The sequence below is a fragment of the Monodon monoceros genome, unplaced genomic scaffold (assembly GCF_005190385.1).
Source record: "Monodon monoceros isolate NGI ecotype Baffin Bay Population unplaced genomic scaffold, NGI_Narwhal_1 Super_Scaffold_2, whole genome shotgun sequence".
Classification (NCBI taxonomy): Eukaryota; Metazoa; Chordata; class Mammalia; order Artiodactyla; family Monodontidae; genus Monodon; species Monodon monoceros.
Genome location: NW_021703776.1, coordinates 8,525,610 through 8,538,877, shown reverse-complemented (window position 1 = coordinate 8,538,877; position 13,268 = coordinate 8,525,610). Strand labels below are relative to the sequence as shown.

Here is a 13,268-nt window from a genome sequence, read left to right as displayed (position 1 = left end):
CATGTTGCAATTTGCTTTGTACATTCTGTTCTTTCTAGTAACAACATTTCAGTACATGTTATGGGCTGCACCATGTCCCCCAAAATCTGTATGTTGAAGTCTTCACCCCCAGGACCTCAGAATGTGATTGTATTTGGAGAGAGGGTCTTTAAAGAGGTGACTAAGTTAAAATGAGGCCATATGGCTGGGCCCTAATCTGATATAACTGGGGTCCTTATAAGAAGAGGCGATTGGGACACAGACACACACAGATGGACGACCATGTGAGGACACAGGAAGAAGATGGCCATCTGCATGGCAAGGACAGAGGCCTTGGGAGAAACCAGCTCTGTCGACACCTTGATCTCAGACTTCCAGCTTCCAGGACTGTGAGAGAATAAACTTCTGTCTAAGCTGCCCGGCCTGTTGTTCTCTGTTATAGCAGCCCTCACAAACTAATGCAGTCTGGTTTTTCTCCCCCTGGAGATTATTTTTCATACTGGAAGAGGAATACTGTGCTTTCCCATAGCCGGTCACACACACATGTCACCCTCAGCTTGCTTTCCCCGCATTACCCCTCCCCAGGAATCAGCGCCGTTCTCCCCGGGCCTCACTCCTTTTGCGGACTTGGGGACACAGCCAGGAGCAACTGAGATCCCTGGGTTTCTAGCTTTCTTCCTCTGGGCTTTTCTTCTATTGAGACAGCACATTTTCAAGCAAATTCCCAAGAAAGGGTGCAAAAACAAATGCATTTTTGAATGTTTTGCATGTCTGGAAACCCTGCAGTGAGTCCTCACACTTGATTAATGGTGTGGCTACAGAGTTCCAGGTTGAAACTCACTTGGAATCTGGAATGACTAGTGGAACATTCTGATGCCCTTTCGGCTCTGGCGCCTTTGCAGGTGATCTGCTTTTTCCTGTGGAAGCTCCTAGAATCTTCTCTTTGTCCTTCATATTTTCACAGTCTTAAAAGAGGAGGCTGAATATGTGGTCTATTTCAATCATCGTGAACTCTTGGTGGCCTCTGAAACTGAAGACTTTGTATTGTTTCATGGATCAACGAGACCCTCCCTTTTAGTCAAATTATGGCCATCCTGCATTGATCCTCTGTCTCTTTTTAACATTTTCTTTCATATTTTCTGTCTTGTCTTTTTTAGCTCCACGTTTTATTGAAACAGTTGATTTCATTTCTAAAAGGTCTTCTTGTTTCCCAAGTGTTCCTTTGTCGCAGTATCCTATTTTCATATGTTTGTTACATCTTCCTGAACAACTCTGAAAATACAAACTCAAATCCTTTATGAAGGAGCTCTTCTGTTGCAGAATGATCCACACTTCTGGGTCAGTTTTCCTGTGGATTCTCCCTTATCTTCATGCCCCCTGCTGTGACATTCCTCCTGTTTTCTCCCCACCGTGGGGCCTGAAGTGGCCTCACTCCGCCCCTTTGGCGAGGCCCCTTCCCTGACCACGCTGCGATGGTGTGGGCGCGGACCAGCAGGCGGGTCATGTTGTGGGTCCACACTCCAGAAGGGGTGGGGCTGATTGTGGGTACCAGCACCACTCTGGAAACCCTGGGACTCCCCAGAAAGCTCCATTTGTTCAGGGAAGAATCCTCTGGTTTTGCCTTCGGGTGGGTGGCTTGCACAGGTATCTGCTGTCTGGACAGGGTGTGGGAGATGTCCAGGGCCTGGAGCTGCAGCTGCTCTAGACGCCGACCTCCCATCAGTGCTGGGTGTCTGTGTCACTCCTACTCCTGGCCTCCACTATTCCCGATGACCTTGAGCTCAGGGCAACAGGGCAGACTTCCGGGATGTCGCCGGCTGTGACATCCCTCGCTCTGTTCACCCATCCACAAACACCGGTCCCCGTGCCTGTCTCAAGTCATCCTTAGACAGAACAACTTTCCTTCCTCCTTTGCTCTCATGGGTGTATTTTCTGTGCTTTTATGAGGCCATCCAGTGCGGTTTCCAGAGGGATAAAAGCGAATGCAAGATCAACATTTAAATTATTGCTAGAAGTATGGGTGACAAAAAGGCATCACTTCATGGCTTTATTTTCCATTTCTTTGCTTACTAGTGAAATTTAATTTTTGTCACATGTGCATATCAGTCATTTGTACTTCCCCTGGGACATGACTCTTCACATCCTTTGACAACTTAAATATTTGGGTCTTCATATTTTTCTTAATTTTGCATGAGCTCTTTATACATAGAAAGTTGTTCACGCTTGTTATAATATCTGCGGCAAACAGTTTTCGGTGTGTAATTTAAGAATAACGGATTCCTCTGAAGGAGAGTAAAGCCATGGTGGAAAATGTGTTCTTATCATTCACTGCTGTATTTGCATTTTATCGAGATCACAGGGCTGTTCATATATCCCCTTGAATTTAACCCAGGCTACTCAGCACCTCATTCTGACAGCCTCCCTCCACCTCTTTCTGATTCCCCTGAGCAGTACAGAAGCCAGATTAAACATGGGTAGTCTGATTTGCCCAGAGAGAATATCATGTGCTCTCTGCAATTACTTGTTACTTAACAACTTGATCTATTTGTTATGTTTATAAGAATTAGGTGGTGCCAATCTAGTTCATGAAGAAGCCACTTGATGGTGTGCCATGTAATCGCACCCGTGCTAATTACATAAATCGTCTATTTGTGTTCCAAAACGAGCTTTGAAAGCTGTTCTCTTTCAATTGTTCCCCATAAGCAAACAGAATTAGGCCCAGAAAGCCAAACTGAGTGATCCCTGGTGATCAGTGCAGGGGATGCAGGTTCGATCCCTGGTCGGACTAAGATCCCACATGTTGCGGGGTAATTAAGCCCTCGTACTACAATTAGAGAGCCCGCGAGCGGCAACTACAGAGCCCAGGCATTCTGGAGCCGGTACGCCACAACTAGAGAGAAGCCCATGCACTGCAACGAAAGATCCCGTGTGCCGCAACTAAGACCTGATGCAGCCAAAAATAAAGAAAGAAAGAAAGAAAGGAAGGAAGAAAGAAAGAATAAAGAAAAAAGAGTATAAAGACAAGCTACAGATTTGGAGAAAATAACTATAAACCACATATCTGAAAACAGGCTCATATCTAGAATATATAAAGAACTTTCAAAATGAAACAGTAAAAGAAATGGGCAAATATTTCACCAAAGATGGTATGCACATGGGAAAAATGCACATGAAAATATATTCATTATTGGCCAGTAGGGCAGTGCAAATTAAAACCATGATGAGATGGTTTACTACACACCTATTAGAACAGCTAAAAAAAAATAACAATAACAATGTCAAATGCTGGTGAGGATTCAGAGAAACTGGATCTCTCACACATCACTGGTGGGAATGTAAACGGTATAGCCACTCTGGAAATTCATTTGGCAGGGTTTTTCGCTTGTTTTAAAATTAAACATACAATTACCATATAAGCCAGCAATCACATGCCTGGGTAATTTACCTGCTATGGACTGAATGTTTGTGCCTGACCCCCTGCCACCAAAATGCATATGCTGGAATCCTAATCCCCAGGGTGATGATACTCGGAGGAGGTAGGGCCTTTGGGAGGTGATTAGGTCGTAAGGGTGGAGTCCTCATGAATGGGATGCGTAACCTTATAAAAGAGAACCCAGAGGGGTCATTGCCCCTTCTACCACAAGAGGACACAGGGAGAAGGCTCTGGCAATGAACCAGAAGAGGACCTTCGTGAGAACATGACTGTGCTGGTGCCTTGATCTTGGACTTCCAGTCTCCATAACTGTGAGAAATAGAGTTTCTGTTGTTTATAAGCCACCCAGTCTGTGGTGTTTGGCTATAGAAGTAAGTATGGTTTAAGGAGATGTGGAAGGGTGCCAAATTGACAAGGAGTGGACTGTGGTGGTTAACTTTATGTCAACCTGCCTGGCCTACGGTGCCCAGTTTATTGGTCAAACACTAGTCTAAACGTTGCTGTGAAGATATATTTTAGGTGTGATTAATATTTAAATTAGTTTCTCAGACTCTACTCAGACATGGAGTAAGGTTACTAATGCTCTGTAATGGGGGGGGGGGTTCATCCAGTCAGTTGAAGGCCTTAAGAGCAAAGAATGAGGTTTCCTGAAGAAGAGGCAACTCTGCCTCAAGACTGCAGCACAGGGGCTTCCCTGGTGGCACAGTGGTTGAGAATCTGCCCGCCAATGCAGGGGACATGGGTTCGAGCCCTGGTCCGGGAAGATCCCACATGCCGTGGAGCAGCTAAGCCCGTGCGCCACAACTACTGAGCCTGCGCTCTAGAGCCCGTGAACCACAACTACTGAAGCCCTCATGCCTAGAGCCTGTGCTCTGCAACAAGAGAAGCCACTGCAATGAGAAGCCCGCACACTGCAACGAAGAGTAGCCCCCACTCGCCACAACTAGAGAAAGCCCGCACGCAGTAACGAAGACCCAACGCAGCCATAAATAAATAAATTAATTAATAAAAATTTAAAAAAAGATTGCAGCACAGAAACCCTGCCTGAGCTTCCAGCCTGCTGATCCACCCTGCATATTTCACAGTTGCCCCACAATCACATGAGCCAATTCATTAACATCCCTCTCCATTCTATTAGCTCTCTTTCTCTGGAGAACCCTGAATAATACACCAAGAAAAAAATCACTGAACTTGAAGGAAGCCAATAGAAACTTCCCAAACTGAAATGCAAAGAAAAAAAAGAACAGAACAGACTGTGCAAGAACTATAGAACAATATCAAAATGTGTAGCATAAGTATAATTGGAATACCAGAAGGAGAAGAAAGAGAAAGGGAGGTAGAAGAAATATTTGAAGTAATAATGGTTAAGAATGGTCCCAAATTAATGACAGATACCAAACCACAGATCCAGGAAGCTCAGAGAACTCCAAGCAGAATAGAGGGTGAAAAAGCCACCTTAACTCTGAAGGAACAAGTGTAAGAATTAGAGAGACCTTTCTGCCAGGAACCATGCAAGAAGGAAGAGAGTGGACTGACATCTTTAAAGTGCTGGAGAAAAAAGAAACCTAGAATTCTATATCTAGAGAAATTATCTAAAAATGAATGAGAAAAAAGTAATTTCTAAAACAAAACTGAAGGAACTCACTGCTACCTGACATGCCACACAGAAATATCACAAGTTCTTTGGGTAGAAAGGAAACTGCATAGATCAGATACTTGTATTTGTACAAAGAAGGGAATATTGCTGGAGAAGGAATAGATGGAGGTTAAAATAAAATATTTTATTTTTCTTGTTCTTAATTGATCTAAAAGTAGTTGTTTTTTTAAACCAGTAATAATAACAATGTATTGGGTGACTAAGTGAGATGAATGATGACAATGATGGGAGAACCAGGAGGGAAAATGTGAGAATAGCCAGTACCTGTACCACATGGAGCTGTAGAGTGTTGTTTTGAAGGCAGACTAAGATTAGTTAAAAATGTATAGTGTGGGCTTCCCTGGTGGCGCAGTGGTTGAGAGTCCGCCTGCCGATGCAGGGGACACGGGTTCGTGCCCCGGTCCGCGAAGATCCCACATGCCGTGGAGCGGCTGGGCCCGTGAGCCATGGCTGCTGAGCCTGAGCGTCCGGAGCCTGTGCTCCGCAACGGGAGAGGCCACAACAGTGAGAGGCCCGCGTACTGCAAAAAAAAAAAAAAAAAAAAAAAATTATATATATATATATATATATATAGTGTACTCTCTAGGCCAAAAACTAAAAATTTTTCAAGAAGTATAAATGATATGCTAAGAAAATATGAAAATACAATAATATAAAATGCTCAGCTGAACTCACAAAATGCACCAATAGGGAAAAAAGAGCAAATAAAATGACTATAAAACAGTTACAAAGATAGTAGATACCAATCCATCTGTATTAATAGTCATTTAAAATATGAGTTGTCTAAGTATACCAATGAAAAGACAGAGGTTTGCAGAGTGGACATAAAGCAAAAACCCAACTATGTCGTCTACAGCAAACCCACCTAAATATAAATATTTAGACGGAAAATCTCCCTAAAGAATGAAACAGAGAAAGAAATGCCACGCTACTAGTCAAAAGAACACTAATCAAACCAAAGCTTGAGGAACTGTGTTAATTTCAGACAATACAGATTTCAGAACAAGAAAGATTATCAGGAACGAAGAGTAACATGATAGATTCTCTAAGAAGCTATAACAGCACTAAGCATGCATGAACCTAACAGTGTATTAAAAATATGTCAAAATATATAGAGCAGGACTAATAGAACGGAAACGAGAATGTACAAATCCATTCTTGTAGTTGAAACCACAACATGCTTCTCTCAGTAATTGATCAAGGAGGCAGGAAATCAGCTGATCTGTTAAACACTATCAATCAACTTGACCTAATTGAAATTTGGAGAGTTCTCCATCCAACAGCAGAATACACAGTCTTCTCAAGCCCACATGGAGCATTCACCAAGGTAGACCACATTCTCAGCCTTAGAACACACCTTAACTGATTTAAAAGAATAGAAATCACACAAAGTACGTTCTGACAGCAAAAGAATTAAACTAGAAGTAACAGAAAGAGGAGTGAAACATCCCCAGATAGATGGAGAGTAAAGAACATACTTCTAAATAATCCATGAATCAGAGTCCAGAGAAACTTCAGAATACTTTTAACCAAATGAAAATAAAAATGATCAGACTTTTCATTTTGATAGTTAGCTGTTGGAGGCTGCATTAGAAGCCTCATACCTGCATTAGAAGAGAAGTCTCAGATCAATAATCGGAGCTACCACCTCAAGAACCTAGAAAAAGAAGTGCAGAATAAACACAAAGCAAGCAGAAGGAAGGAGATAAAAAAAAATACGAGCAGAAATCAAGGAAATAAAAACACAAAAGTAATAGGAAGACACACACGTCCGTGTGCACGTGCACGCACGCACCTGAACATCCTCCTCTAGCCTTCTTTCCAAGAACGGACTGAGTTCCTCTTTTCTCTGACATCTCCCTTTCTCACCATGGAGAGGTTCTGCCTGGGGTGGACAAGGGTATTCTCTGTCCTCCAGGAACTGGGTGGATGGGCTGTGTCCTCCAGGCTGGGCCCTTGCTGTGTAGAAGGTTCCTATACAACCTGGGTACCTCTTCTCGGGTCATTTGCATGTCGCTAACATTATTTTGCATATCAAACCCAAACCTTCTTTTTTCTTAAACTCACTTGGTATAGATTCTTGCCTCTCTAACTTCTCCCCTCATATACGTTGTGGGTCCATAAAGGTCAGGATTTCAGAAAGGCGAAAGGATGGTCCATCACCCATTGCTCAGAGCACTCCTCCCATTGACCTGAAGGATGGTCTGGGAAGATGCTCAGCATGGCGGCCACCATCCAAGATCTATTTGTCACTTCTGTTCTAGAGCGTGGTTCCAAGTATCTTTCCCAAATGTCCCTTCCAGTTCTTCACCTGCAGGGTGACCACTGTCCTACGTCTACAAACCCTATTTCCAGGGATGTGCCCGGGGGTCGCTGCCACCTTGCTGGTGATACACCAGCTCTCATCTCTTGCCCTACACAGAATCACCACATCTTTTGCTTAAGGAGCTACTGTTAAGCCATGTATCTTTTACCTTTTTTTTTCACTTTTTATTTTGAAATGTTTCAAACATACAGTGGATATTAAAATGAATATCCATATACACACCGCCTAGATTTCACTGTTAACATTTTGTTATATTGCTACAGCTGTTGTTTTTAGCTGAAGTATTTTAAACTAAATAACATACATTGTGGTATTTACCCTAATTACTTTAATGTTCTCCTCTAAAAATCAAGTACCCTTTCCTCTATAATACCAATCCTATTTTCCACACCTAAGAAAATGAACAATCATTCTTTGTCATCATCTCATACTTATTAGAAAGTCAAGTGTCTCCTATTGTTTCCAAGATATCTTTAAAATATGGTTCATGTAGATCAAGGAGAGAATTTTTGAGTTTTTATTTCTTGTATCACTTTTAAGCTAAACGGACTCCTCCCTCACCTCCCTTTTTCACTATATTGTTGAAGAGGCCAGGTCAGTGGTCTCGTAGAGGATCTGTCCTCTGGTGGATCTGACCGTCCTGCAGTGGTTTAATGGCGCCCTATTTCCTGTCTCTGGAAAGGAGGTCCCTAAGCCCTGAGGTGGTTATGTCTGAACAATTTAAGCAGAAAACCACATCGGGGTTCCACAGGCTGCCTGACTGTTCCTTTTGCTCAAGTAGCTCTCTGGGTTTAGGAGCTGAAAGCTATTGGGGTGCGCATCTGGAACGCTGAGTGTATCTAGCCCCGTCTACCTCAGGGCCCTGAGTTATTTCGGCAGGGGCTATGAAAGGGGATTTTCTCATCTTATCACCTGTGGTTATTAGCTGGCCTAATTCCATACAGAAGATTGTTTTCTTATCAGCTGGGGTTATTTAGTAACCCCAAATATGGATTCTGCAGGAAAGGTGAATAAGGCCTTCATTCTTCCCCCTGCCTAACTGAATTTTCAGAGGAAAGCATTGGTATAACTCTTGGTTCTAAAGAAGACAAGTTAGGGAAGGGTTTTTGTTTGTGTGTTTGCTCTCTTTGAGAATTATGATGAGCTCATGGATTTTTATAGGTTGAATGTGTTTCAGTCAACCATGGTTACTCTCCTCTCCGATGTTTGCTTGTCTCCACTTTGGTTGGTGAGAGCCTTGTTAAGCTGCACTGGCATCCTTTCTCCTCATCTAGGGTTTGTCACATTGGGCACTTTCGGAGGGCAAATCTCAAGACTTGCCTTTATTCCAATTAGACATGATAGCTTGTTCAAGACCGTTAAGGTTGGGGTGTGCTCAGAGCAGGGGGTCTGAAGAAACAGCTCCTCTGTTTACAGCATACCCAACAGGAATCTGGGTGCACTGTGACAAGGGACACAAAACTTGTGGCCTTCCTATGAGCAAATACCCAACCCGTGTCCCTCTGCACCTCCACGTGGCTGTTGCACAGGACTAGTGGGACAGGGCTCAATATTGAAAGGAAAGCTACAGTATTTAGTGGGGGAGTTTGCCGCCTAGAGCCTGTCTGGTCCGTGCATGGGTGGGCCATGAGTGGTCTTACAGACATAAAGGCTTAGAACCTCTCTTTTGGAAAAAAAAGAAAAAGAAAAATAGGTTCTATATACCATTCTGGAAAAGGGAAAACTATGGAGACAATAACCACAGTAAAAAGATCAGTGGTTGCCAGGAGATTGGGGGGAGAGGAGAGATGAATACACAGAGTACAGAAGCTTTTATAAGCAATGAAAATACTTTGAATGACATTATAATGATGGATATATGTCATCATACTTTTGTCCAAACCCATAGAATGTGCAACACTGTTCACTTCATTATAGTGAACCCTAAGATGAACTGTGGACTTTGGTGATTATGTGTCAATGCAGTTCATCACTGGCTTAAAAAAAAAAAGGTACCACTCTGTTGATAATGGCTATACATGTGAGGGGAGGGGGTATACGGGGAATTTCTGTACTTTCCTGTCAATTTTGTAGTAAACATAAAACTGCTTTAGAAAAAAAAGTCTCAAAAAAAAATTAACACTCAGGGTAGAAGTTTTGGGCAAAACTTTTGTTTCACTTTTATATATGTATACATATTAGATATGTGTTTGTTGGATTGTGGTGTAAAATGTATTTTTTAGATCAAGAAAGTTTTCTGGTCACTGTAAGTTATACTGGCAAATAAAAGCACAAATTAACCTAAAAAAAAAAAAAAGAACATTATCATTCTTAGGTCCAGGGCTGGTACCCATCCTCCCAGGCCATCTGAACCCCACACCATACCAATCCATCTAATTGCATCTGCAAACTTGATTAACTATTTGGAGATAATTCCATGAGGACAAGAAAATACATATAAGTTTGTCCAAATTTTGTATCACAAGTTCAATGGCATGATTTGCCTTCAGCCTCATGAGAACAGTGAGATTTCCCTGAGGGCCTGGAGGATTTACCACCTGACCAGAGGACAAGCTACAGTGAGGGGACTGAGGGTGGGTCCTAACCAATGAAATTACATAGTCTGATTATCACGAGAGTCACTCCAGTGTCCCCTGGGGAGTGGCAGGTTAGATGTGTGGCCTGTGAGCTCCCAAAAGACTGACTGGTAGAAGGGGCACGGCCTGGATGACCCCTCACATCTAAGAACTGCCCTGTAGTGAGATGTGTGGGAGTTGCTGTGATTCCGTAAGGTGATGAGCAGCACAGAAGCAGAAATAACAAGGGAGACAATGGACTCTGAGGGTACAGAGCACAGCTCTCAGGCTGTTGAGAAACTGACACATGGCACATGGCAGGAGGTGGTGAGTTCTCTTCAGGGGTTACCTTGTGTAATCTGCGACTGTAAGGGAGGAAACTGAGGCACGAAGCATGTAGTAGAGTGTTGAAGCCAGAGTCCCGCAGGCATGCTCTGTGGCTCCCACAGTCCGAGGCGCCCCCCCACCCAGCTGGAGCCAGCTTGGTTATAGATGGGACTGGCAGGAAGATGGCATGCAGGACACACTCTACAATCACTTACTTCTCAGGACTGTCACCAAAGGAAAACAGGATTTCTGCCAGTTAAACCCTAATGCATTGACGGCGAAGTCTATCAGCTCACACTGTCACCTAATAGCTCACACACCCAGTAATTTCACAAGAAACTGCAATCAGCCAACTGCCCCACACCCATCTGCGGGGATTCTGAAGCACGTCCTCTGCTGATGACCCAGTGTTCATTTGCAGCATGTTTGTGGGTTCATGAGGATTCTTTCTTCTTATTACAAAGGACCAAGAGTGATGGGTCCCTGTACTCCTGGTGCAGGCTGGGAGCAGTTCCTCTAATTACAGGTTGTCAAATAGCATTTTCCCTGTTAACAGCCTGAATGGCTCTCACAAAGCGAATTAAGAAGTTTGTTATTTCGCTTGATGTGCCAGAACACGCCCATTAATTTCAGCGAACTGAGGGGGAAATACACATTGACCTACGGGCTGCATTACGAGCATCAAAATATTTGTGTTCTGAAGTGTAGCCTGGAACACATTCTCCATATTTGCCTTTCCAGATACAGCTTTCATTTAGTTTTCATTCTTGAATTCGGTATAATGTCAGTTTAAGATTCTGAAAATTGAACACAATGGCTTTCAAGTATACTTTAAAAGATGGGGTTAGTTTCCTTTTAAGACTGAATATGCTTTTTAAAATAAAAAGGGTGTGTGTTTTCAGGATTCTAGTACCCTGCAGAATTTAGCCTGAGTTCTTTAGGGTTTTCACTATCTGGCCACTTGTGTCACACCCTTGTCTACGTCCCCTACACAGGACATGCCATTTGCCAGGCACTACTGTCGTCTGTACCTGCAATGTCCATGACCTGTTGTTAGACTCTGGAATATTTTCAGCTGTAAGTAATAGAAGAAGAGCTCTAGTGGCTTAAATAAAACAACAACAAGTCAGAGCTTGGCTCAGCAGCTCAAAAGTGTCAGGGCAGACATTTTAACAATTGTCCTGACCTGTTCCTCATACCACAGCGTGGCCACTGCGGCTCTAGCCATCACATCACCTTCCAGGCAGGAACACACAGCTAACTTATGCTCACCTCTCGGTGCTCTCCAGACTCTGTCACATGATCCTCACAGCGGGAAGGGGTTAGGAGAAGGCAGCTGAGTGATTCAACTTTTCAATTGTTCTGAAAAAAAAAAATGTATGTATATATATACACATACATAAAATATTTTCAAAACTCTTTTGAAATGTTCTAAAGGAAGAAAGTGGAGAAGGAAAATCCTCTGCATATAAATCTTGGGGAACATATAAATCTTGACTGTCAGATTTTTTATTAATTTTTTCTAAATTGGAGGCTTTAAGAATAATTTCTGCTCACACTTTAGGAAGTTGGTAAAAACATTTGATTACCAGTCATGCTTACGAACAGGTTTGGGCTACTATTTTTTTCCATATCAAGGCCATGCTTGTCTCTAGGAAATGTAGCATCAGGGGAGAGGTGAAAGCAGAACAGAGCAAACACGGCAGCCTGTACCCAGGGCCCTCCAGGTAAAGGGCCTCTAACAAATAATCACTAACCTGGTAGGAAAGGCCTGGAAGGTTCTGCTCTTCCTTGCACACAGCCTTAAGACTTCAGTGAAGCCGGGGTTCCTGGCTAGCACATAAATCACAGGAAAGAGATGATTTTTTGAGTCGAATCTGGGAAGTAATAGACCATGAAGATTTCACTTCATAACAGCTTTGAATACATCAAGGAGCAGCGCCACCTTCAGATCAGGGTCAGGACGGCACTGTAAGGACAGGAATCTCAGCACACACAGGCCAGGTAAGCGCCCAGGGCCACACCTACACGCTAGACAATGTGGTCCATCCATACCAGGGGACATCATTCAAGCCTTAAAAAGGAAGGCAATTCTAACACATGCTCTGAACCTTAAGGTCATTACACTACGTGAAATAAGCCAGACTCAGGAGGACAATACTGCACCATTCCACTTCACACACTCATGGAGACAGGAAGTAGATAAGAGATTGCTGGGGGCTGCGGCAGGGGGATGGGGAGTTACTCATCAGGGGGCATAAAGACTCAGTTGAACAAAATGAATGAGCTCCCAAGATCCGCTGGACACCACTGTGCCTACGGTCCACAATACTGAATTGTACACATAAACATTCGTTCAGAGGGTAGAGCTCATTTTAAGTGCTCTTGCCACAATAAAATTAAGATTAAAAAAGAAAGAAAGAGTAAGGAACACAGCCAGGCCTGATTCTGAGGCCCACGGGGTTCTGCTCTGCCCTGTCCCCGGACAGGCATCCGCGGGTCCCCATGGACACAGGTGCTGGAGGCTGTGCTCTCTCTGGCAGTTTAAAGAGAGGAGACTTCAGTTCTGCCCTCTGTCCTGGCCACTGTGCCTGCCACTGGACCTCGCCCGGCCTGGATGGTGGCCCCTCGTGCAGCTCTCTAGGAAGACCCCGGATGGGATCCTCAGGCCCATTTCACAAGAGGCAGCCTGAAGCTCTGTCCTTCCACAGACATGAGGCTAAGGCCAAGGTTGCCCTGGGAATGGCACAGTCCAGGGAGCGGGTAGGAATGGGGTGACACCAGAGCAGCACAGGGGAATACTGATGTCCATTTAAGTCATTTCTAATTACCCATGCGTAGGGTCATTGAGATCAAGGAAAAACATTACATGGGACGCCTCATACTAAAATTATTCACTGTGTATCTGAAATAAATTATGTCTCTAAGTTATATACCGCTTTAATTAATTCTATTTCCCTCATGACTTAGCTCTCTTTATCAGTTAATTGT

General features: G+C 43.5%; 1 non-coding gene and 1 pseudogene across 1 annotated transcript; one reads left to right on the top strand and one right to left on the bottom strand.

Annotated features, from left to right (window-relative positions):
* The window catches only part of LOC114901839, a 100,405-nt pseudogene that overhangs the window by 40,475 nt on the left and 46,662 nt on the right, over positions 1 to 13,268 (bottom strand).
* On the top strand, positions 8,762 to 8,891 carry LOC114902143. The gene has a single exon (XR_003795375.1). It is a non-coding gene; the product is annotated as a small nucleolar RNA SNORA11 (small nucleolar RNA).